At 47.8% G+C, this 23,723-nt stretch overlaps 1 protein-coding gene across 4 annotated transcripts in view; it reads right to left on the bottom strand.

The window, feature by feature from the left end:
• Window positions 1-23,723, bottom strand: part of RORC (RAR related orphan receptor C) — a 93,396-nt gene that overhangs the window by 56,987 nt on the left and 12,686 nt on the right. Inside the window, exon 1 of one of the 4 annotated variants that reach the window (XM_083591247.1) lies at window positions 3,396-3,467. The exons of the other annotated variants lie outside the window; for them this stretch is intronic. The gene's annotated coding sequence lies outside the window, so the exon portion shown is untranslated. Of the gene's footprint in view, window positions 1-3,395; window positions 3,468-23,723 lie in introns of those variants that run through there. 4 annotated transcript variants of the gene reach the window in all.

Genomic DNA, 23,723 nt, shown 5'->3' with positions numbered 1-23,723 from the left:
CACAGATAATGGACTGTCCACACATCTTTCTAATTTCTTAGTTGTTCTGAGGCACATTCCCAACAGCAACACATTTTTGCTGTCCAAAAGGGGCACTCTTGCGCTCTAGCGCAAAATATTTAAATTGGAAGATTCGTGATATAAAAAGATACAGGATTTCAGCAGGTTACAGGCTGGGAAACCACTGGAAATGAAACAGGATATGCCCCAAAGAAAACATTCTCCAAGGGAGTTCAAGGCAGTGTACAGACTTATCCTCCTCCCCCTTTTATCCTCACGATAACCCTGTGAGGTAGGTTACGCTGAGTGTGAGTAGCCAGTTCAAGGTCACACACCCAGCGGAATTTGAACCCGCGTCTCTCCCAGGGTTCTCTGAACACTACAACTCCGCTGGCTGCTTTGAACTGGGGTTTCTTTTGCCAATACAGTCGTGCCTCGGAAGCCGAGCGGAATTCGTTCTGGAGGTCCGTTCGACTTCCAAAACGTTCGGAAACCAAAGCGCGGCTTCCGATTGGCTGCAACCGATTGGCGGCGTTCGGGAGCCGAAACGTTTGACTCCCAAGGCGTTCAGCTTCCAAGGTACGACTGTAATTTAACCACGTTATTCTTTCCATCAACCGCTTTGAAGTTTTATCGCTACATCTCGTAAGATAAAGAAATTAAACACATCTGGCGTGTTCTAGCATTCTGTTTCTCCCCATCTGAACTTTTTATTTTTCATAAGAAAAACAGCAAAGGTTTGTTTGCCTTTCATTTCTGTTTGCTTTCTTTGCCCCTGAACTTCGATTTCTCTGAAGAAACTGCAAAATCCATCAGTTTTTGGGTGGAGAAGAGTTCTCTTCTCCTAGCAGCCAGCTTTCATAATCACTAAAACGCTGCCAGAACTTCGAAGGTCCTTCTCTGACAAACTGGTACCACGAAGTATAGCAAATACAGCACTTGTGGAAACATTTAAATAATAAAAAAAAAAGGATTGGCACAAGGCCGAAGCACGAAGACTCTTTTGCAACCGAATAGCAGAGCTTTATAAAGCACATGATTAAAAAGAAAATAAAGGACAACCTCTCATGTTATAAAACGGCTACAGATTTGCCTTCTCTACAAAGAGCAGTTTGCGACAAGAACTTGCTGTGTTATTTTGCACGTATTGCCTAAACTTCCAGGCTAGGGTGGGATATTCCATTATTTATACGTATGCTGTTGCGATACGTTGAAATAATTTTATAAAGAGGGAGGGTGGGGAGGAAAATCAAACCAGAAGGAGACGGGAAGAAGAAGAGGAGGAGGAGGCAAAAAGGAACTCTACAGATCCGAGGGCGAAGATGGTCATTTTGCAAGCACTGCCTAAACACCCAACTTCTGGGTTTGAGGATTTATCTGCATGGTGTTGTTGTTGTATGTTGAAATAATTTAATAGAAAGAAACGGAGGAAGGAAAATCAAAGCAGAAGGAGACGGGAAGAATATGCACACTGCCTAAACACCCAACTTCTGGGTTTAAGCATTGATCTGCACGGTGTTATTGTCATATGTTGAAACAATTTAATAGAAAGAAACGGAGGAAAATCAAAGCAGAAAGAGAGGAGGGGAGGGAGGGGAAAAGAGGAACCGCACGGATCCGAGAGCGAAAAGCGAGTCCCCGTTCCTTCCCCTCCGCCAAATCCCTCTCCCTCTCTTTCCACGGATGAGGTTTAAATAAGGAAGTGAGCCGGTCGCTAGGGGAGCCTGCAGCCAGATGAGAGAGCTGTCCTCAAGCGAACCCGGCCGTTACATAACTCAGCTACCAAGCCTTGGCAAGCGGCCAGGCCCCAGCGGGTGGAAGCTTCTCCAGCAAGCTGAGCCGAGCCAACGCCAGCTGGGGAGTGCCTCTCGCGTTCTCCACCCCGCTTGCAGCCCTGCACAGGCCAGGAAGGGGAGAGAGAGAGAGAGGGAGAAGGGGGAGGCTGTCAAGAAACGGCTGCAAAAAGAGGCGGCAAGGATAAGGGACCTAGCCCCTGTGATCCATGCAACAGCAAAGCAGTCAACTTTCAGATTTGAAATAAAGTGTCAGCAGCCTCGAAAATAAGGGATCAGCAGCCTCACCTGTCCCTGGGACAGTCTACGGCAGGGGTCTGCAACCCGTGGCTCTGGAGCCGTATGTGGCTCTTTTACACCTTTGCCGTGGCTCTGGGGTGGATACTAGCGAGGGGAGGAGGCGCATTGTGCGCCCCGACACTCCCCACTGTGTCAGGCGCTGTACTGGCTGTGACGTCGCATGGGAGCCGTGCGTGCATTAGTCACGCACCGTCCCGACGTCACCTTCCCGCCTGCCCGCTACATTGTAAGGGGCATGTACGCTGGTCACTGCATTGAAAGGGGGCATGTACGCTGGTCACTGTTTTGAAGGGGAGTGAAGAACACAACGTTTATTTCTATGAGGAGGAGTAATTCTGAGGGGTCAAACAAAGAAATAATAAAAAAGTGCCAAAAAAGTTATTTTTATAATGACGAGTTTTGCGGCTCCCAGTTTTTTTTTCTTTGGAAACGCGTCCAAGTGGCTCTTTTTGTCTTAAAGGTTGCAGACCCCTGGACTACGGGATATCTAACAATCCGGGATAGCAGCGGGAAGTAGCGCTGGAATAAGGAATTTCCCGCAAAAAAAGGGAAGGTTGACAGCTATGTGCAATAGTCACCTCTCGACTCAATTATTGTAACTTGCTCTACGTGGGGCTGCCCTTGAAGCTGATCCAGAAACTCCAGTGGGTCCAGAACGCCACGGCGAGACTCCTTACGGGGTCCTCGCTGCGGGATCACATTCACCCGGTGCTATACCAGCTGCACTGGCTCCCGGTGGAGTATAGGATCAGGTTTAAGGGGCTGGTTTTGACCTTTAAAGCCCTATACAGCCTAGGACCCTCGTGCCTACAGGACCGCCTCTCCTAGTATGCCCCGCGGAGGACCTTACAGTCTTCAAACAAAAACATCCTGAAGGTCCCAGGCCACAGAGAGGTTAGGCTGGCCTCAACCAGAGCCAGAGCTTTTTTGGCCGAGGCCCCGATCTGGTAGAACGCTCTGTCCCAAGAGACTAGGGCCCTGCGGGACTTGACATCTTTCTGCAGGGCCTGCAAGATGGAGCTGTTCCACCAGGTCTTTGCCCAAGGCACAGTCTGACCCCGTCCTTTTGTAATCCTCATAGAACTCTAGCCCAATGGTTGCCATTTATTTGACTCTGAATTGATTTTAGAATGCATTTCAATTAATCGATTGTGATTTTATGTAAACTGTGTTATTTTTACTGTTGTTAGCCGCTCTGAGCCCGGCTTCGGCTGGGGAGGGCGGGATATAAATTAATTATTATTATTACTATTATTATTATTAAAATCACGCACAGAAAAACAACAACCACACTCTCCCTACCGCCTCTCCAAATCTCTCTCCCCCCTCCCCAAAAGGCTCTCGCAGTGCAGCACTCCGAACACCCAGCTCTCAAGCGTGGCAACAGACGCCACTGACTCAGGCCCCAAAGCAGGGCAGGTGGGGCAAACGGGAATCGATCGCCTGGCACGGAGATATGGCCGGTTCTGGGGTGGAGCAGCCCACCAGCCAGTTTCCATTTATATATTTGGAAGTGAGGAGGGATGGGAGGGATAGGCACCCGTAAATCCGCGCTAAATTTGGGAGAGTAGGCAGAGGGGAATAATAATAATTAAAATATATATTTTTTTAATTTATACCCCGCCCTTCTTGGTTCAAAACCCGGGCTCAGGGCGGCTAACAACAAATTTAAAACACTTAATTATAAAAGCAGCATAAAATACAGTATAAAAACATGAATAACAATAAAAATCAAAAATCAATTACATAATCCCCAGGGCTAGCTGGCTGAATTGGTCCTACTTGGGCCAGTGAGGAGGCCAGGGGAGAATTAGCTGTGGGGTCTCAGATCTTCATAAAAGGGGAGGGGAAGGCAGAGCCCTGGTCTCATGGGACAGAGCATTCCGCCAGGACAGTTGATACAGTGGACCCTTGAGCTACATACCCCTCTGGATACGTAACTTTCAGGTTGCGAACGCAGCAAACCCGGAAGTGTATACAGTCATAGGTAAAGGTAGAGGGACCCCTGACTGTTAGGTCCAGTCGTGACCGACTCTGGGGTTGCGGTGCTCATCTCGCTTTACTGGCCGAAGGAGGCCGGCGTACAGCTTCCGAGTCATGTGGCCAGAATGACTAAGCCGCTTCTGGCAAACCAGAGCAGCGCACGGAAATGCCGTTTACCTTCCCACTGGAGCGGTACCTATTTACAGTCATACCTTGGGTTAAATATGCTTCAGGTTGAGCGTTTTCAGGTTACGCTCCACAATGACCCAGAAGTAACGGAACAGGTTACTTCTGGGTTTTGCCGCTCGCGCATGCGCAGAGGCTCAAAATAATGTCACACGTGCGTGGAAGTGGCGAAACGCCGCATGCGCAGAAGCACAGTCGCGTGTTACGTTCTACTCAGGATGCGAACGGGGCTCCGGGATGGATCCCGTTCACATCCAGAGGTACCACTGTACTTCTGGGTTTCGCCACGCACGCATGTACAGAAGCGCTCTATTACACTGCGCATGTGCGCAGAAGCGGCACCTCCAGTCATGGACGTTTCAGGTTAAGTACGGACCCCGTACTTAATTTTATTCATATCCGGAGGGTCCACTGTACAGTCATACCTCGGGTTGAATATGCTTAATGTTGAGCATGTTCGAGTTGCGCTCCGTGGCAACCCGGAAGTAACAGAGTGCCTTACTTCCAGGTTTTGCCGCTCGCACATGCGCAGACGCTCAAAATGACGTCACGTGCATGTGCAGAAGCAGCAAAAAGCGACATGTGCATGCACAGACATGCTGTTGCTATTTACATTTGTTTCTGGATGCGAACAGGGCTCTGGAACGGATCCCGTTCGAATCCCGAGATACCACTGTAATTGTAGGAGGAAAAGCAGCTTGGGGTGATCTAGACTAGAGAAGCAGCAGGGAGAAGCCTGCTTAACCCTCTCCCCGCCTGTCGCTTTTCCGTTGCAACCCTCCCCTGAGCTCCTCTTCACGCTCTTTTTTGAGCCCCAGAGACATTGTCTGTTCCAGGTTTGGGAATCTCTTGAGCAAGACCCCCACCCGCAAGCCCCCTTCTCTAGGTGAGTGTGCCTGCCTCCTGCCACCATCACCAGCTCCTCCTCTTGGCTCTGTACCCATTTTCTTGGAAGGCAAGCAGCCGCTGAAGAAATAGACATGGCATCTACTACTCCATCTTCCTCTCCCCCACCACCACTGTTTGGGCCAGAGCGAGAGGCGGGTGAGGAAGCAAGCAGGCAGTCCTGCCTGAAGGGAAGAAAGGAGCTTGGGGAGTAGAGTTGCAAAGGGGCTGGATAGGACGGGACACAACTGGGCGGGGGACCCTCTCCGGTCAGACTTCCCCGTCAGAAATCCCTCAGCCCTCTTCGCCACTTGCTGAAGGGAGAAACGAATGAGGCTGGGACAAGTTTTCAGCAGAAAACCACATAGTGGCTGGGGCAACTCAGTCAGGTGGGTAGGACACAAATAATAACATTATTATTATTCCTCCCCATTGCTACTTTGCTCTTACAAATTGCCCCCCCCCCAATATTTCTGTTTAGAAGAGGATTTTCTTTGAAGTCCAGCCATCTAGTTAATTTCCAGGGGTGCCATACTTTCCTTCTTATGTGTTCTGCTTTTGCTCCCGGATTATGCTGTCCCCTCCCGGTGGGGGCAGCACTCTGCACATAGCCGCAAGCACTCCATACACAGCCCCAAAGCCTGAGGGGACATCTGCTTTTCCTCTGCATCATATTTCCCCTCTTCTCCAAAGCAGACCGCGCCGTAAGAGCCACCTCCTCCCTAAGGCCCTAAGGATGTCAGACTATCCTCCCCCAGGGCCAGGGCCTTTTCAGTGATGGCTCCGACCTGGTGGAATGCTCTGTCCCAGGAGACCAGGGCCCTGCAGGATTTAACCTCCTTCCGCAGGGCCTGTAAGACAGAGCTATTCCACCTGGCTTTCAATTTGAACTTAGCCTGATCTTTTATTCCCCTTCCTCCCCTTTTTATGAAGATTCTCCGCTCTGGGATCCCACAGCTAATTCTCCCCTGGTCTCCTCGCTGGCCCAAATAGGACTAATTTAGCCAGCTAGCCCTGGTGACCGTCTAATGTTTATTGGGTGGATTTCCCCCCTCTAAATTGATTTTTGAATTCTGAATTTATTGTTATTCACGTTTTATACTCAAAAAAAATTTTTTTTCCTTCCAGTAGCACCTTAAAGACCAACTAAGTTAGTTCTTGGTATGAGCTTTCGTGTGCATGCACACTTCTTCAGATACACTGAAACAGAAGTTGCCAGATCCTTCTATATAGTGAGAAGGTGGAGAGGGGTATTACTCAGAAGGGTGGTGGGAATGGGTGATTGGCAGATAGCTGTGATGAGCCTGTTGACGACTCTTAACGACTGCAATAGGTCTTACAGGAAAAAGCAAGGGGTGAGAAGGTGAAAAACTAACTTAGTTGGTCTTTAAGGTGCTACTGGAAGGAAAAAAAATTTTTTTTTTACTATGGCAGACCAACACAGCTACCTATCTGTAACGTTTTATACTGTATTTTATGCTGTTTTTTGTTGCATCAAGTAAGTGTTTTAAATTTGTTGTTAGCCGCCCTGAGCCCGGTTTTCTGAACAGGGAAGGGCAGGGTATAAATAAAAATTTATTATTATTATGTTCTGAATACATCCAGAAACAAAGCAGGACATTTTGTGGAATTTATTGAGGCGATGGCGGGAAGGAATAGGGAATATTCCTAGTATTCCCTTCTCGGTAGTGGCGCCTGCCCTGTGGAACGCCCTCCCATCGGATGTCAAAGCGATAAATAACTACCTGACATTCAGAAGACATCTTAAGGCAGCCCTGTTCAGGGAAGTTTTTAATCTGTGATATTTTAGTGTATTTTTGGTTTTCTATGGAAGCCGCCCAGAGTGGCTGGGGAAACCCAGCCAGATGGGCGGGGTACAAATAATAAATTATTATTATTATTATTATTATTATTATTATTATTATTATTATTCCCCCCCCGCGCCCCGAAGCGATACAGAGATTCCCAAACAGATGCAACCACCCCACCCATCTCCCCGCTCCCAGGTTTGGAGTTTCCTGGAGTTACCACATCAGGATTTCGTGGGGACCCAGAAATCACTCCATGGGGTTTTCCCCTTCCTCTCCCCCTAATTCCCCTTTTATTTCCCCTCCTCTTCTAAAAGTTTCCACTTCCTTCAACGCTCCTTTCCTCCGGAGCCTTCATTTGCTGTTCTCCCTGCACGTAAAAATAAGTACAGGGGTGCCTTGGTTCTCAAATGCCTTGGTACTCAAACAACCTGGAACCCAAACACCGCAAACCCAAAAGTACAGTCATACCTCAGGTTACAGACACTTCAGGTTGCACGTTTTCGGGTTACGAACGCACCGAAACCCAGAAATACCGGAACGGGTTTCGGCGCTCGTGCATAAGCACTAGATTGCGCTTTGTGCATGCACAGAAGCGCTGAATTGCGACCTGCGCCTGCGCAGACGCGGTGCTGCGATGTGTGAACGTGCCTCCCGCACGGATCACGTTCGCAACCCAAGCGTCCACTGTAAGTGTTCTGGTGTGCGAACCTTTTTCAGAAGTCGAATGTGCTCTGTTTTGAGTGCCACACTTCCATTTTGAGTGTTATGCTGAGGTTTGTCTGTTTTTGCTATTTATTTTGCATTTTGTGTTTTTGCGGCTCTTTTTCTTTTGTTTTTGTGACTGTGTGGAACCCAGTTCAGCTACTGATCAATTGATTGATTGTGTGACTGCAGTGCATTGTTTATCGCTTTCCTTTTATGGATCAGTGGTCTCATTAGATAGTGAAAGTCTTGTTAAATTGCTGTTTTGGGAGTTGTTTTTAAAAGTCTGGAACGGATTAATTTACAGGATCCATTTTGCATTAGTTTCTTTGGGAAAGCGTGCCTTGGTTTTGGAACGCTTTGGTTTTGGCGCAGCGACGTCCATAGGTCATGGTGCCTCTGAGCATGGGCAGAATGCAGGGAAGAAGGAAGGCATTGTTCTAAGTGCAAAGATGTGCGTGTTTCAGGCCGCGGAACGGTGACGTCGAGAAGGTGGTGCCTCTGGGCATGGGCAGAGTGCAGCAGGAGGAAGGCCTGGCGAGGGAGTTCCCTGGAGCCACTGTAAACATCAGTGGCTCGGAGATTTATAGATGCTCCTTTGTTAGGCAGAGAAACATCACCCCATTGGCCTGGAAACCCTTCCAGCTAAGGACTAAGGGAACATCCTGGAAGCTTCTGTTCCCTCCCTCCCATTGGCTGAGCCGATGTGACCTCACAGAATGTTTCGCAAGCATTCTGACCAACCAGCAGTCAGTACAGAAGCGGGTGGTTGGACTCCAACTCCCATCAGGCCCTGCCAGCATGGCCAATGGTCAAGGATGATGGGAGTTGTAGTCCAGCAACATCGAACCTGAATCTTCCTGAATCTTCCAACATCCAGATTCGCTGGATCTGGTGCAACTGAATATTCTGCCTTCTGTGGCTGGTGTGTGTGTGTGTTATTTCTTTATTGAATTTATATATCACTTTTCCTAGAAGAAAGGCACTCAAGGGGGGACACGTGGTTTCTCCAACTCCCCCTTTTATCCTCACAGCAACCCTGTGAGGTAGGTTAAGCCAAGAAGCAATGACTGGCCCAAGTTAACACCCAGTGCGCTGCATGTGGATGAGCAAGGATTCGAACCCTGGACTGTCAGGTTGCAGTCCAATGCTCTTACCTTATTTTTATTATATATATTTATACACTGCTAGGGACGCGGGTGGCGCTGTGGGTAAAACCTCAGCGCCTAGGGCTTGCCGATCGCATGGTCGGCGGTTTGAATCCCCGCGGCGGGGTGAGCTCCCGTCTTTCGGTCCCAGCTCCTGCCCACCTAGCAGTTCGAAAGCACCCCTAAGTGCAAGTAGATAAATAGGTACCGCTTTATAGCGGGAAGGTAAACGGCGTTTCCGTGTGCTGCGCTGGTGCTGGCTCGCCAGAGCAGCTTCGTCACGCTGGCCACGTGACCCGGAAGTGTCTCCGGACAGCGCTGGCCCTCGGCCTCTTAAGTGAGATGGGCGCACAACTCTAGAGTCGGACACGACTGGCCCGTACGGGCAGGGGTACCTTTACCCTATACACTGCTAGTTTGGAGAAAGGGAAACCCCTCAAAGAGAGATAAAATTATCACCAAGGAAAACAATTTAAGATGTCGGAAAGGTTAAAGCAATAACAGACCGAACACAGATTTAAACTCTTGCCAATTTCCTAGACTTTCAAGACACATATTACAATCCTTTGAAACAGGCAGCCCCAAAGTCGGCCCTCCAGATGTTTTGGGACTACAACTCCCATCATCCCTAGCTAACAGTGGTCTGGGATGATGGGAACTGTAGTCCCAAAACATCTGGAGGGCCGAGTTTGGGGGGTGCCTGCTTTAAAACATACAAAAAAATCAATATACTGCAGCAGATTAAAATTCCCACCAGCATTTCTAAGCCCCTGGGTAGGCTTGCCTAAACAAGGATGTTTTTAGCAGGTGCTGAAAGGAATACAACGAAAACAACTGCTTGGTATCAATCGGCAGGGAGTTCCAAAGTGCAGCCACGTTAAAAGATCCATTTCTTTCAAATACGGAACAGGCATTACGTGACACCTGTAGGCATGCCAATTCAACTGACTGAAGGAGTCGAGTGGGCGTTTATGGGGTGAGGCGATCTCGTAGGTCCCAAGCTGTCGAGGGCTTTATAGTCTAATACAGGCTTCCTCAACCTCGGCCCTCCAGATGTTTTTGGCCTACAACTCCCATGATCCCTAGCTAGCAGGACCAGTGGTCAGGGATGCTGGGAATTGTAGCCTCAAAACATCTGGAGGGCCGGATAATTAGAAGGTACTTGAAAGTATCAAATAGGCCTAGGATTAGAATAGGAATGTTGTATAGTAATATGGATTTAAACTAGTAAGAACTAGTAAATGGAAAGAGTTAATTGTATTGGAAAGATGATCTTGGAGAGCTGTCATAAAGGTGTCACAATGAAATTCAGTTAGGGAGGATTTGAGGAAGTCAGATAGCAATGAAAGTTAATTTGGATTTTAGCAGTAATAAGTGTTTTTGTTTTTATTTTATTTTTAGTATTGTAATGTGTTCTGTTTTGTGTCTTTTATATGTTTATATTTGTTACAAATGTGGAAAATTAATAAACTTTTTTGAAAAACAAACAAACATCTGGAGGGCTGTGTTTGAAGAAGCTTGGTCTAATACTACCTGGCCCAGTAACAAACTGGGAACCAGCGCAGACCTCGGAGCGCAGGTGAGATACGCAAACCCCGCCTCACTCCCATCAGCAATTGCGCTGCAGCATTATGCGCCAGCTGCAGCTTCTCAGATCAGGCGCGGGGGAAGCCCCACGTAGAGAGCATCGCGGCAATCTATCGTCCCACCCGCAGCTCACAACAAGGGCATTACACACACACAAACACATTCCATCCGTGGAGACGGTTTGGGCTTTGGCACGGACGCGCCCAGGTGTGCCAACGCCAGGCGGCACGCCCTCCCCTGTGCAAGGAGATTATGTAACGCCCCAATGCGAGGCATGTGCCTCCGCCCAAGTCACGCACCCTGCCAGATCTGCTTACTTCATCCCGGCTCCGGCCCCCGGGCACACAGCAGGGCAACAATTAGATGAGCCGCCCTCGGGTGTTCGGCCAGCTGTTGTCGGAGCGGCCGTCGCCCAAGTAGGCGCCCGGGCACGTGGCCCTGGTGGCGCTTCCAGGAAATTTCAGGGCGCGCTTCTGCGTGCAACATGGGGCACGGAGTTCCACAGGCAGCCGGCAGCTCAAGCCGGTCCCAAAGGTGGACTCTGGGTTGGGAAGACAACTCACGACGCCATGTTACCGTCAGAAGAGCCGGGTTGTTGGGTGAGGCCAAAGGTGGCCCATCTAGGGCCGCCATACGCCTGGAACTGAAAACAGTGTCCAGGGAAAATCCCCGCTTAAATGTCGGGGGAAATCCGGACGTATGGCAACCCATGTTGGATGTGTAGGTTTTGTCGGACTACCTGAAAGAATAGCTCAAAAACTTCTCTTTTTGGGGAGATTTTGCCCCCCAACTTGGCCAAAGCTCAACAACTTTTGTGTCCGGATTTTCACTGTTTGAAATATGGAAGCCTAGGCCACTCTGGTCCAGTTTCTTCTTCTTCAACGATCCCTCGTAGCCGAGTAAGATTGACTTCCATAAACATGGTTTTGACAGTGAGTCCGTGACTGTGGAGGCCAATTCTGGATCCACACGTCCTTCCGCAGTGGGGACATTGGTATGGCTTGTTTGGAAAATTTGCCAGGAGAAAGCCTTGTCTCTCCAAAAAGAACATGGCAGCATGGCTTAGGTTGGCAAAGTTGCATCTGAACAAACCACAAGACTTCTGGAACCATGTCCTTTGGACAGCTGAGACCCAAGTCCACAGCTGTCAACGTTTCCCTTTTTTTGCAAGGAATCCTATTCGGAATAAGGGAATTTCCCTTAAAAAAAGGGAAACGTTGACAGCTATGCCCAAGTCTTCTTCTTTGGCAATCCCTCGTAGCCGAGTAAGATTGTCTTCCATAAACACACTTTTAACAATGAGTCCGTAAGTGACTGTGGAGGCCAATTCTGGATCCACACGTGCTTCCACAGTGGGGACATTGGTTTCCGGGCAGGAGTTGATCACGGTGTGGATTTGCTAAGCGTGCCTTCCTCCTAGCACGTTTCTCCCTTGCGTCCTGTGTTCAAGTGTCTTCAAAGCCCAGGACACCTTTGGTCAAGGCTGTTCTCCAACTGGAGTGCTCACAGGCCAGTGTTTCCCAGTTGTCGGTGTTTATACTACATTTTTAAAGATTTGCCCTGAGACAGTCTTTAAACCTCTTTTGTTGACCACCAGCATTACACTTTAAGTTCAGAATAGAGCAGTTGCTTTGGGAGACAATCATCAGGCATCCGCACAATATGACCAGTCCAACAAAGTTGAAGAATCATTGCTTCGACACTGGTGATCTTTGCTTCTTCCAGGACACTGGCAGTAGTTTGCCTGTTTTCACTATTTGAAATATGGCAACCCTAGGCCCATCGAGTCCAGCATCTCATTCTCGCAGGGGCCCAATGACCCTAAGCTTATGGATAGACTGCTTTTGAACATGGAGGCTCCATACGGACATCAGAAGAGCTCTATAGCTCTACCACCCTGTCCTTGCATCCCAACCTTTTTGCAGCTCCGCCCCTCTGCTTCCTCTTTTGGGGGGCTGCTGAACGTTGGCAACTTTAAGGAGCTGCTAGTTAAGCCCCGCCCTCTTCGGAGGGGTGTGGCTTCAGCTCAAGGGGCGGGGACTCTGCCTGTGAGGGGAGGGGCTTCTGCACAATACATTAACTCAGCCCCTGAAAAACCTAAACGCGGAAGCAGATCCCGGGAGCAAAACTCTGCAAGACGGCTTCGTCCTTACTTAAAAACCCAAACGAAAACCCTGCCTGACGCACGTCAACAGAAAATCTAAATCTCTCACCTGAGGGAACATTTCTGGGGAGTGCATTTATCTCCTCCCCCCCCCCCAAATCCGAGTAAACTCCTTTCTCTGAGCTAATTTCTTTCCCGCAAAGCCAGAGAGTCGAAAGTGGGGAAAGGGGCTCTGTTAAGACAGAGCAAATCGGCTCTCGGCTAATAATCCGCCTTTATAAATAGCTGTGCTTTCTCCACAGGCCTCTGGAAAGGCCAGTTAAGGGCGCTGGGAAGGGACCTTACAATGCCTAAATCCCATGAAGACAAGCCGTTCATTAAAAAAACAGACACCTTTGAATTTTGCGGTTATTTTCTTCTTAAAGTTCCGTATCAAGGAAAGCTCAATTCTAACTAGTTAGGCATCTAAAACCCTAACCCGTTCCACAGTTGTAAGAACTCTAGTCTTTTAGTGTGGCAGCACCTGAACTTTGGAACTCTCTGCCTCTTGAAAATCTGGCAGGTGCCTTCTCTGTGCTCTTTTTGGAGCCTGATGAAAACATTCTTATTTAGACAAGCCTACCCAGATGTTTAGAAAGCTGATATGAGTTTTTATCAGTTTTTAGTCTCTTGTTATTTTAACTTTTGAAAGTCTTCTGTTTTTGTTAGTCTTTCTTATGGATAATTTTATTGTTTCAACTTCTTTTGTAAGCTTCTTTCAAGTAGCTGTTTCTTTTCTTTCGTTTACAATCAAGCAGAGCACAAGTTTTATGAAAACAACAACAACAACAACATCAATAATAATAAATTAATTTATACCCAGACCATCTGACAAGACACAAGCAGTTCAGATCAATGCAGGTTGCTGATATCCAAGGCAGCTCAATGCTAGTAAAACTAGATTGGGTCAGAACCACCCAGCTCTGAGTATAAATCCATCACAGTGAGGTTTATTAAATCTGGAAGTCGGCTCCCGCTTAAAAATCCAAAAGCAATCTACAAGAAAGCTTTTAAAAATGCAAAAATTAAACAACCACCGAGCTGCTTGGGGTTTTTTTTTTCCCCATTATGGCAGAAAATCACGTTCAAAGGAAGGATATTTCGGAATATATTGTCAAGGAGAGGTTTCTAAAATGCAACACAGGTGGCTGCTTCAGAATCACTTCGAAGCACACACACACACAACAGAAAAAGCCCTCCCCAAACCCATCACAATCACAGATCCTGAAGGGATCCGAAGAGTTATCTAGTCCACCCCCTGCAAAATGTCTTCTTTGCAAATTCTCTCTCTGAAATGTCCCACGAGAGCGGATACTCAGGGAGGGATTCTGGGTTTCTTGAACCCGCTTCTGAAATCTGGAAGATCAGATCCGAAAGGATGGAAAGGCGAGAGCAATAAACTCCTTCCTTTTCTTCCAAGCTACGTCTCCCAGAAGCGGAAGGAAGATCCAGCTGTGTTTTGCACAAAGAGAAACAGGGTGGTTCCTGAAATCTGGGATGTTACAGCAGGGACTTACCGTTCCAGGGTTCAGACACGCAGAGGACGTTTGCCTCAGGGGAGATCAAGGTGGCCGGAGAGAGAATCTCCCCTTGAAAGCAGGGGGAACCCTTTGGGTGAAATCTCCAGGGACCCAGTGGGGCAAGAGAGGCGGAAGTCGGAGGAGCAATACACAGATAACTCAACATTTTGTACAGTAGTCGAGCTTCTGCACGGGGGGGGGGGGGTGTCTCCTTCTCCCAGGAATGCAAGAGGCGTTTCCTAAGTTCAGGGGCAAATTCCAGCCAGGCAAAAGCACCTGTGGGGGGCAGTGTGGAACCCCGAGGGCCAGGCAGGGAGTCCTGGGGGCCACCTTCTTACAGCGACCAACCAGGCACCTCCAAAAACCCCCGTAAGTGGGGCTCTCCCTTTGCATGGTTCCTGGCACCTGCCGGAAGCATGCCTGTGTCTCGGTAGCTACAGAGTGCCTACTTTGCAAGCAAACGGTCCCAGGTTCGAATCCCGGCCTCTGCAGGTAGGCTCCCCTGCCTTAAACCCTGGAGAGTAACTGCCTGTTAGAGTAGGCAGCCGCAATCTGGAGAGGCTGATGGGCGGACTGGGTATACAAGGCAGTTTTCTGAGTTCCTGGCTTGCCGATCAGAAGGTCGGCGGTTCGAATCCCCGTGACGGGGTGAGCTCCCATTGCTCAGTCCCTGCTCCTGCCAACCTAGCAGTTCGAAAGCACGTCAAAAGTGCAAGTAGATGAATAGGTCCCGCTCCGGCGGGAAGGTAAACGTCGTTTCCGTGCGCTGCTCTGGTTCGCCAGAAGCGGCTTAGTCATGCTGGCCACATGACCCAGAAGCTGTACGCCGGCTCCCTCGGCCAATAAAGCGAGATGAGCACCGCAACCCCAGAGTTGGCCACGACTGGACCTAATGGTCAGGGGTCCCTTTACCTTTTACCTTCTATCTAGAACCATGAGGACTGCCTCCTTGGTTTATTTGGAAGGGAAGGGCTAACCCTGGGTGGCAAGCCACATAGTTTGGCTCAGCCTCCGACATCTCCAGGCACACAGCTCCTGAGCCAGAAGGGCCGAGGGTCTGCCTGGGCCACTTCCTAGGCTCCTCCTGAAATCAGTTCCATGCAGATTCGTGAGGACTGGAAGCTTGCTTTATTTTATGAGAGCAAAGGCCACACAGGTCAGTGAGCAGAGCATCGGCTTTGAATGCAGGAAGGCCTCGGATAGCTCAGGTAATGCCAAGGTTGCAGGTTTGAGCTCCGTAAGCGACAGCTGCAGCTGAACTATCAGGGGTGCCCAAACATTTTCAAAGAGGGCCAGATTTGATGAATTGAACATGCATGAGGGCCGACCAAAGGACGGACATTTTCCCCAGACTTTTAGAATCAAGCTTTTTGAGCTTTTTTTAGGATTGAAGTTAGGATTTTACACCCGAAATTAATGGACTATGCAGAATTGGACAAAATGATAGGAAGGATTCGAAACCTGCGGGACCAGAGATTTACAGAAGATTGGAAGAAGTATATATGAACTATTTGAAGAGCAACTGTAATCAACAAATTACGCTACTAGGACTACAAGAATTTTTGTAAGGGGAAATATAGGAAGTGTTACAAAGACGATAAAGATAGAGATATTGGTTATGAGTTTTAAATGTAATAGGGAGAGTAAGAAATGCATACTAAGAGATTAGATTGGAAAATTTTCAGACAGGACTGGTGGAAGTCAAAAAATTGATTAAGGTGTAAAAGTATGTTTAATTACTGTTGAAAATGGTATGTTAATATATATATGTGAGAGAATTATGGTGTTGGAGGAGACTCTTGAGAGTCCCATGGACTGCAAGAAGAACAAACCTCTCCATTCTGAAGGAAATCAGCCCTGAGTGCTCACTGGAAGGACAGATCCTGAAGCTGAGGCTCCAAGACTTTGGCCACCTCATGAGAAGAGAAGACTCCCTGGGAAAGACCCTGATGTTGGGAAAGATGGAGGGTACAAGGAGAAGGGGACGACAGAGGACGAGATGGTTGGACAGTGTTCTCGAAGCTACCAGCATGAGTTTGACCAAACTGCAGGAAGCAGTGGAAGACAGGAGTGTCCATTGGGTCACGAAGAGTCGGACACAACTAAACGACTAAACAACAACAACAACAACATATATATATATATATATAGTTAGGATTTTACACCAGGACATATACTGCCACAGGGACCGGATTAAATCAATCAAAGGCGGATTTTGGACATGCCTGAACTAGATGATTCTCAAGGCCCCATCTAACTCTGAAAGTCGTCTAAGAAACCCCGGCAACTCCATCTCAGGGCTGCAGGCGAAATATCTCCCCTTTGGAGAGCTGTTGCCAGTCAGTGCCAGAAATACTGCGCTAGGTGGACTCGGTGCAAAGGCAGCTGTTGACGTTCCTGCCTTCCAGCTGCCGGAATATAAGGGGAGCGGGGAGGAATGTCCCCAAAGCTTTTCGCCCAGGCCTCCGGAAGCAAGGAAGGTTCGAAAGCCAAGATTTCCGTGGCACCTTCCTAGAATTCCTCAGCGTTGAGCTGGCTGATCCGATCTCTCTCTCTGAAACGCACACATACGTGAAGACACACACACATATAGCCTGTTCTCCCTGATCTGCTCCAAGTGCTTCGCCCCAAGAGACGCGCCCCTCCCAAATCCTGCCCTCCTCCTCCTCCTCCTGCTGTTGTTCCAGCTCCTTTTTGGCTTTCTCTCCCGAGTGCCTGAACTACCCATCGCTCCACCCCAGAATCAGGCGCATTTTGCCGCTGGGAGAAGCAGGGAGCCAACTCCCCAGTACCAAAGGGCAAATGAAAGCGTGCCAGTTGCTCTCCCCATTTAAAAAAAGAATTCGGTTCTCCAGATTGATGCTTCAAGTTGCCATCCCCTCCCCCTTCCCAAAAAAGTCCGCATAGCATGGCTCAATAATGTTCCTGCCTTGCAGGGAGTTCGACTAGATGTCGCCTGAGGTCCCCCTTCCAGCTCTTAAGGTTCTGTGTAGTCTCCATGTATCTGACAGGTCATATTTGACTACCATATCAAAAAGCAATTTTGGAAGTCTGCCTGCATTTTGCACTTTCTGCTCTTGTGATTTATCCAAAAATGTGGAGACTACTCCATTCAAATCTCCCATTAATATTATTTTATATTCCAGATAGTCATTTAGTTTAGAATCCAAATTTCTGAAAAATTCTACTTTTCCATCATTTGGTGCATAAATTCCCAATAAAAGATATTTATCGCCTTGTGCTGTAATTTCCACGGCAATGTATCTTCCTTCCTCATCCTTAAACAACAACTTAGGGTTCCATTTTTCTTTGACATTAAAAAACCACTCCCCTTTTTTTAACTTTGTCTGATCCCCCTTCCAACTCTTAAGGTTCTGTGATTTAAAGTCCGGGATCAACCGTCAGCATAGCTGCCAACTTTTCCCTTTTTTTGCAAGGAATCCTATTCGGAATAAGGGGATTTCCCTTTAAAAAAGGGAAACATTGACAGCTATGACCGTCAGCACACCTGGCAAGGCTGGAACCCCCAACCCAGTAATAACTCGGGGCTCCCCATCCAATTTGAAACCATACCGGACCCTGCCTTAAGCTCTGTTTTATTGCCATCAGTTGCTATCCAACTGTCCCCTCCGCCTTATACATACAGAATGCAGCACAAAATGAAATTTAAAGATATATCTTCACCATCAAAAACAAAAAAAGGACAACCATCTCGGATATAACCATGCCTGAACGTCTTACAGAACACAGATGGACGAGGTTAAGCTAGCTGTTCCACTCAAACTGAATTGAATTCCCCCCCCCAAGGGACAATGGGGGCTTTATAATAATTAATAATAATAATAATTTATTATTTATACCCTGCCCATCTGGCTGAGTTTCCCCAGCCATTCTGGGCGGCTCCCAATCGAGTGTTAAAAACAATACAGGATTTAGGCCCAGATTTAGACCAAGATGACAGCACAGGTTGAAAGCATCAGACGTCGAGGAAATAAACAACTCTCTGACTTTTAGAAGACATCTGAAGGCAGCCCTGTTTAGGGGATTTTTAAATGTTTGAGTCTATTTTTAATATTCTGTTGGGAGCTGCCCAGAGTGGCGGGGGAAACCCAGCTGGATGTATAAATAATATATTATTCTTATTCTTATTATTTATTTTAAAGCACCATGAAAACACTTTAAACACTCCTGGTTTCCCCCAAAGAATCCTGGGAGTTGCAGTTTGTTATGAGAGTCACTGGGAGATTCCCTTCCCAGAGCTATATTCTCCAGAGTGGTTCAGCAATCAATCCCTCTTCCCAGGGAGCGAGGAAAGCAGGATAAAGTGCGGACAGTCTGGTATCAACCAATCACTGGTGCATTTGTTGTTGTTTAATCATTTAGTTGTGTCCGCCTCTTCGTGACCCCCTGGACCAGAGCACGCCAGGCACTCCTGTCTTCCACTGCCTCCTGAAGTTCGGTCAAACTCATGCTGGTAGCTTCGAGAACACTGTCCCACCATCTCGTCCTCTGTCGTCGCCTTCTCCTTGTGCCCTCCATCTTTCCCAACATCAGGGTCTTTTCCAGGGAGTCTTCTCTTCTCGGGAGCTGGCCAAAGCTTCAGGATCTGTCCTTCCAGTGAGCACTCAGGGCTGATTTCCTTCAGAATGGAGAGGTTGGATCTTCTTGCAGTCCATGGGACTCTCAAGAGTCTCCTCCAGCACCAGAATTCAAAAGCATCCATTCTTCGACGATCAGCCTTCTTGATGGTCCAGCTCTCACTGGTGCATTATTATTGTGCAAATCACAACCCCCCCACCCCCCAAAAAACCCCAGTCTGCAGGGGCTCTTCAGTATGACCAGCGATGCAACCTTCTCCATGACAATGGCTGAACCCCAGGCCACCCTCCCGAGGAAGGCACCCATTGCATTCTAGGAAATAATAATGATAACATAATGATAATATTAACCCGCCTTCTTTCCTGACAGACACTCAAGGTAGGTTACAGGTGAAATGAGTCCAGCTAAAAACACGGGCGGGGGAAAGCAATAATTAAAACAACAACAAAGCATTAAGAGAATTAAAACGACACGCACACGTGCACACACACACACACAAATGTATTTAAACCATACCAATAATTATAATAAAAACATCATGGCACCAGCCCTTTCATTAAAAGTAGTCAGCTCCCAGATGTTCTGTTGGAACAAGAAAGTTTCCGCCAGCAAGGCTGGAGCCCGGCTGGCTTCTCCAGGGAGCGAGTTTCTGGGGGCAGAAAGGTTGAAAGAAAGCTGCCTTCTGCAGAGCCAGTAGTTTGGGATCACCAGCACTGACTGGCAGCAGCAGTGGACCTCCGGGGATTCAGACAGGGGACGGAATCGGGGACCTTCTGCATGCAAGGCACATGCTACAACTCTCCCCAAATGCCTCGATCCGCCTTCGCAAAGTCAGCTCAAACCTTCCCTTCCAAGAAGGGCTCTGCCCCACCGACAGCTGCCACTCTCAACGGCCTTAACTTTCAATCTGCCGAATTTCTGCTGTGGTTGCCACATTTCCTTTCAAAACTTCAATTTCAGTCTTTTCGTACTCGGTTATTTTGATAAGCCGCACCTCGAGCAGTTGTCGCTGCTGCCGTTTCAATAAAGAGAAGAGAGGCGAAGACGCTTTCAAGAAAGAAACCGTAAACGGCAACATAATTTTATTACGTGGATTTGTGATTCTTAGTTGCTGGGCTTTATATTTTGATCATCTTATTACAACTACCTATTTTTTTTAAAAAGTGACGATTTTGGGCTCCTCTGATGACTGGCAGGGTCAGCCGAATGGCTCATCTAGTCCTTACAGTGGCCAACCAGATGCCCCGATTGGAAAAACCCAAAACAAGACCCAAATGCAAGAGCAATTCTCCCCCGTCCTGCAGTTTCCAGCAACTCGTATTCAGAACGGGGTGAGCTCCCATTGCTCGGTCCCTGCTCCTGCCAACCTAGCAGTTCAAAAGCACCTCAAAGTGCAAGTAGATAAATACGTACCGCTCCAGCGGGAAGGTACCGTATTTTTTGCTCTATAAGACTCACTTTTCCCCTCCTAAAAAGTAAGGGGAAATGTGTGTGCGTCTTATGGAGCGAATGCAGGCTGCGCAGCTATCCCAGAAGTCAGAACAGCAAGAGGGATTGCTGCTTTCGCTGTACAGCGATCCCTCTTGCTGTTCTGGCTTCTGAGATTCAGAATATTTGTTTTCTTGTTTTCCTCCTCCAAAAACTAGGTGCGTCTTGTGGTCTGGTGCGTCTTATAGAGCGAAAAATACGGTAAGCGGTGTTTACATGCGCTGCTCTGGTTCGCCAGAAGCGGCTTAGTCATGCTGGCCACATGACCCGGAAGCTGTACGCCGGCTCCCTCGGCCACTAAAGCGAGATGAGCTCTGCAACCCCAGAGTCATCCACGACTGGACCTAACGGTCAGTAGTCCCTTTACCTTTAAGCTGGGGGCCAACCCAGTCTCCTGTGGCAAGGAGTTCCACAGTTTAACTGCACTGCACAAAGGACTTTCTTCTGTCTGGCCCAAATCTCCCAAACCTCATACTCCCTTGGAAGTCCATGTCCCTGTGCTATGAGACAGGGAGATAAACCGTTTCCCCCCTCTATCCACTTTCTTCATCATTTCATAAACTCCTATTAGGTCACTTCCTATCTGACTTTTCTCTAAACCAAGAAATCCCAAACGCCGCCACCTTTCCTCACAGAGTTGCTTCACCCCGTTCATCATTTTGGCTGCCCTTGTTTTACACCAGGGGTCAGCAAACTTTTTCAGCAGGGGGCCAGTCCACTGTCCCTCAGACCTTGTGGGGGGCCGGACTATATTTTGGAAAGAAAAAAATATGAACGAATTCCTATGCCCCACAAATAACCCAGAGATGCATTTTAAATAAAAGGACACATTCTACTCATGTAAAAACATGACAATCTCCGGACCATCCGCGGCCCGGATTTAGAAGGCGATTGTTCTTAGTTTGCCTACCCGTATTTTACACTAATGGCATCTGAATAGAAGGCCTTGGGGTCGTGGCACATAAAACAAAATGCTGAACCACAACGAAAGAAGAGTGGCAGATGAAGATAGTGGACTTTGCAGAACTGGCGAAGCTGATGGGAAAAATCCGAAACCAGCACAACCAAGTATTCCAAAAAGACTGGAGTAAATTTACACAATATTTAAAAGATCATTGTAAGCAACTAACAACACTTAGTAGGGTTATCCGAAGACTGGTAATGAGAATTCCCCCCTTTCTATATTTATTTATATTATGAGGTATTTTGTAACGAGTTATATTAGAATTGGAAAATATATAAAATGCTGTGATTACTTTTGAAAGCCAAGGTGTTGGGAGGGAAGAAAGTTGACAGGCTCTAAAGAGTCAAGGAAGGAAAGTGAATAATAACGATGTTACTATATACGTTTAAATGGAAAATCAATTAAAAAAACTATATATATAAAAAACAAAAACAACAGAATGCTGAACCAGTGTATGGCAGCTGTAAAAAAAAAAAAAGATCCCAGTGATCGTTAGGAAAGGACTGGGAAGCAAAACTGCCGAGATCCTAATGGCGTTATAAAAATCTATGGTGCAGCCACACTTGGAATATAGATTTATAAACTTCTGTTGTGTCAGCTGTTAGTCAGGTCAAGAGAAAGCCGTATCAGTTTCACCAGTGACTCAGTTTCTCGTTGATGACGCTTTAATTGATGGGATGTGCTCCCATACACATCTTTAGAAACTGGGGGTGGGTGGGGGACGAAGGAAAGCAGAAACAGCTTTCTGGGAAACTGGCCTCATTCCCACAACACTCACTTAAAGCACCTGAATTGTAGATTTTTGGAGGTGCTGGGAAGCGTAGCACGGCAAGGGGGTAAACTATGGTTCTCGTGATTCTACGTGGGCATTAAATGGGCATGTGGGTGTGACCGCTGGCACGGCTCCTGCCATTTCAATGGACATGGCTCCCCCCCCCCAAAGAATCTTGGGAACTGTAGAGTTAAAGGTGCCGGGAGCTGTAGCGCTCCTGCTCTTTCACCGGAGACCAGAGGATGCCCCTATCGGGCAGGTGCCCCCTGAGTATATTATATAGAAAACCAGTCTGAAAGATGCCCTCTGTATTTCAAGCTCGAACTGCAGCCTGGGCCACCCTCTCTCAAACACCACATTCCAGACCGGGAACATCTCTCCTATATTATATTTTTGCAAGCGTCACGTTGTAGTTTGCACGGCCGCCAACAGGGGGCCAGGCTAACTTTGTGGCTTAGGGCCCCTCGTATTTATGGGAATGCCTTTCCTGGTCTGCCCCGCAGAGGACCTTAAGGTCCATGAATAACCATACTTTAGAGGTCCCAGGTCCTAAGGAAGTCAGATTATCCTCCACCAGGGCCAGGGCCTTTTCAGTGATGGCTCCAACCTGGTGGAATGCTCTGTCCCAGGAGACCAGGGCCCTGCAGGATTTAACCTCCTTCCGCAGGGCCTGTAAGACAGAGCTATTCCGCCTGGCCTTTAATTTGAATTCAGCCTGATCTTTTATTTCTCTTCTCTTCCCTCCCCCTCCCCTTTTATGAAGATCACCCGCTCTGAGACCCCCCAGCTAATTCTCCCCTGGCCTCCCCGCTGGCCCAAGTAGGACCAATTCAGCCAGCTAGCCCTCATGACTATCTAATGCTTATTAGATGGATTTCCCCTAAATTGATTTCTGAACTTTGAATTTTATTGTTATTCATGATTTTATACTTTATTTTATGCTGCTTTTACAATTAAGTGCTTTAAATTTGTTGTTAGCTGCCCTGAGCCCAGTTTTTGACCCGGAAAGGGCGGGGTATAAATAAAAATTTATTATTATTATTATAACTGTAGCCTGACAAGGGAAGAGCAGGAAGGCAAGGGTGCGGCGCTTAAAGGCAGGTGGGCAACCGCCACAGATTTGCTTGGGTAAATCCCTTTCTGGCATTGCCAGAGCCGTCCCGTGTACGGGAAGGGGTGGTAGCAAACTCTGCTTCGATTGGCAGGACTGGCGCTACACACAGCTGCCACGTGACACCCGCATTCGTAAGAACGCCAGCGTCTACTACGGCAGCACCTTTGGAACTCCCCGCCTATTGAGACCAAGGCAGGGGCCCTTTCCTTTTCAGTCCCTGCCATTTGGAGCAAACAGACCAGTCTACCCAGATGCTCAGAAACGCGATGGGCAAGTTTAATCTCGCTTTAACATTTTAACTTCCCGCGCGTGTTTTAACGTAAACGTTTCCCCTTGATTTCATCGCTTTCGCCTTTTCGCAAACCGCTTTGAGGGGTTTTTAAACAAACAAACAAACAAACCATGTGCAAATTTTATGAAACGAATAATCAATAAATAAAGGGATGGTGTGTTGGTCAATGGAGTCAGCAGAGGCGGGAAATGAAGACCCACAAATGATATGCTTCTAAGGTACCTCCTGTATTGGCCCGTTTACAGAATTATGGAACCGAATGAGACCTCATAAGGTCTTCTAGTCAAACCTGCCTGCGCTAGACGAGGGTGTTAGTTTCACTGTCAAACTGTTCCCACCACCCACATTTTTCTCCTAATGTTGAACGGAAATGTGCCTTTCTTAACATTTTGTCATATGTGGTGGGAATGTAAGACAGTAAAAAACTTCTGGGAAA

The sequence above is a fragment of the Podarcis filfolensis genome (assembly GCF_964270895.1).
Source record: "Podarcis filfolensis genome assembly, chromosome: 16".
Lineage (NCBI taxonomy): Eukaryota > Metazoa > Chordata > Lepidosauria > Squamata > Lacertidae > Podarcis > Podarcis filfolensis.
Note: the sequence above shows the minus strand (reverse complement) of the source record. Positions and strands in the feature narration are given on the sequence as shown.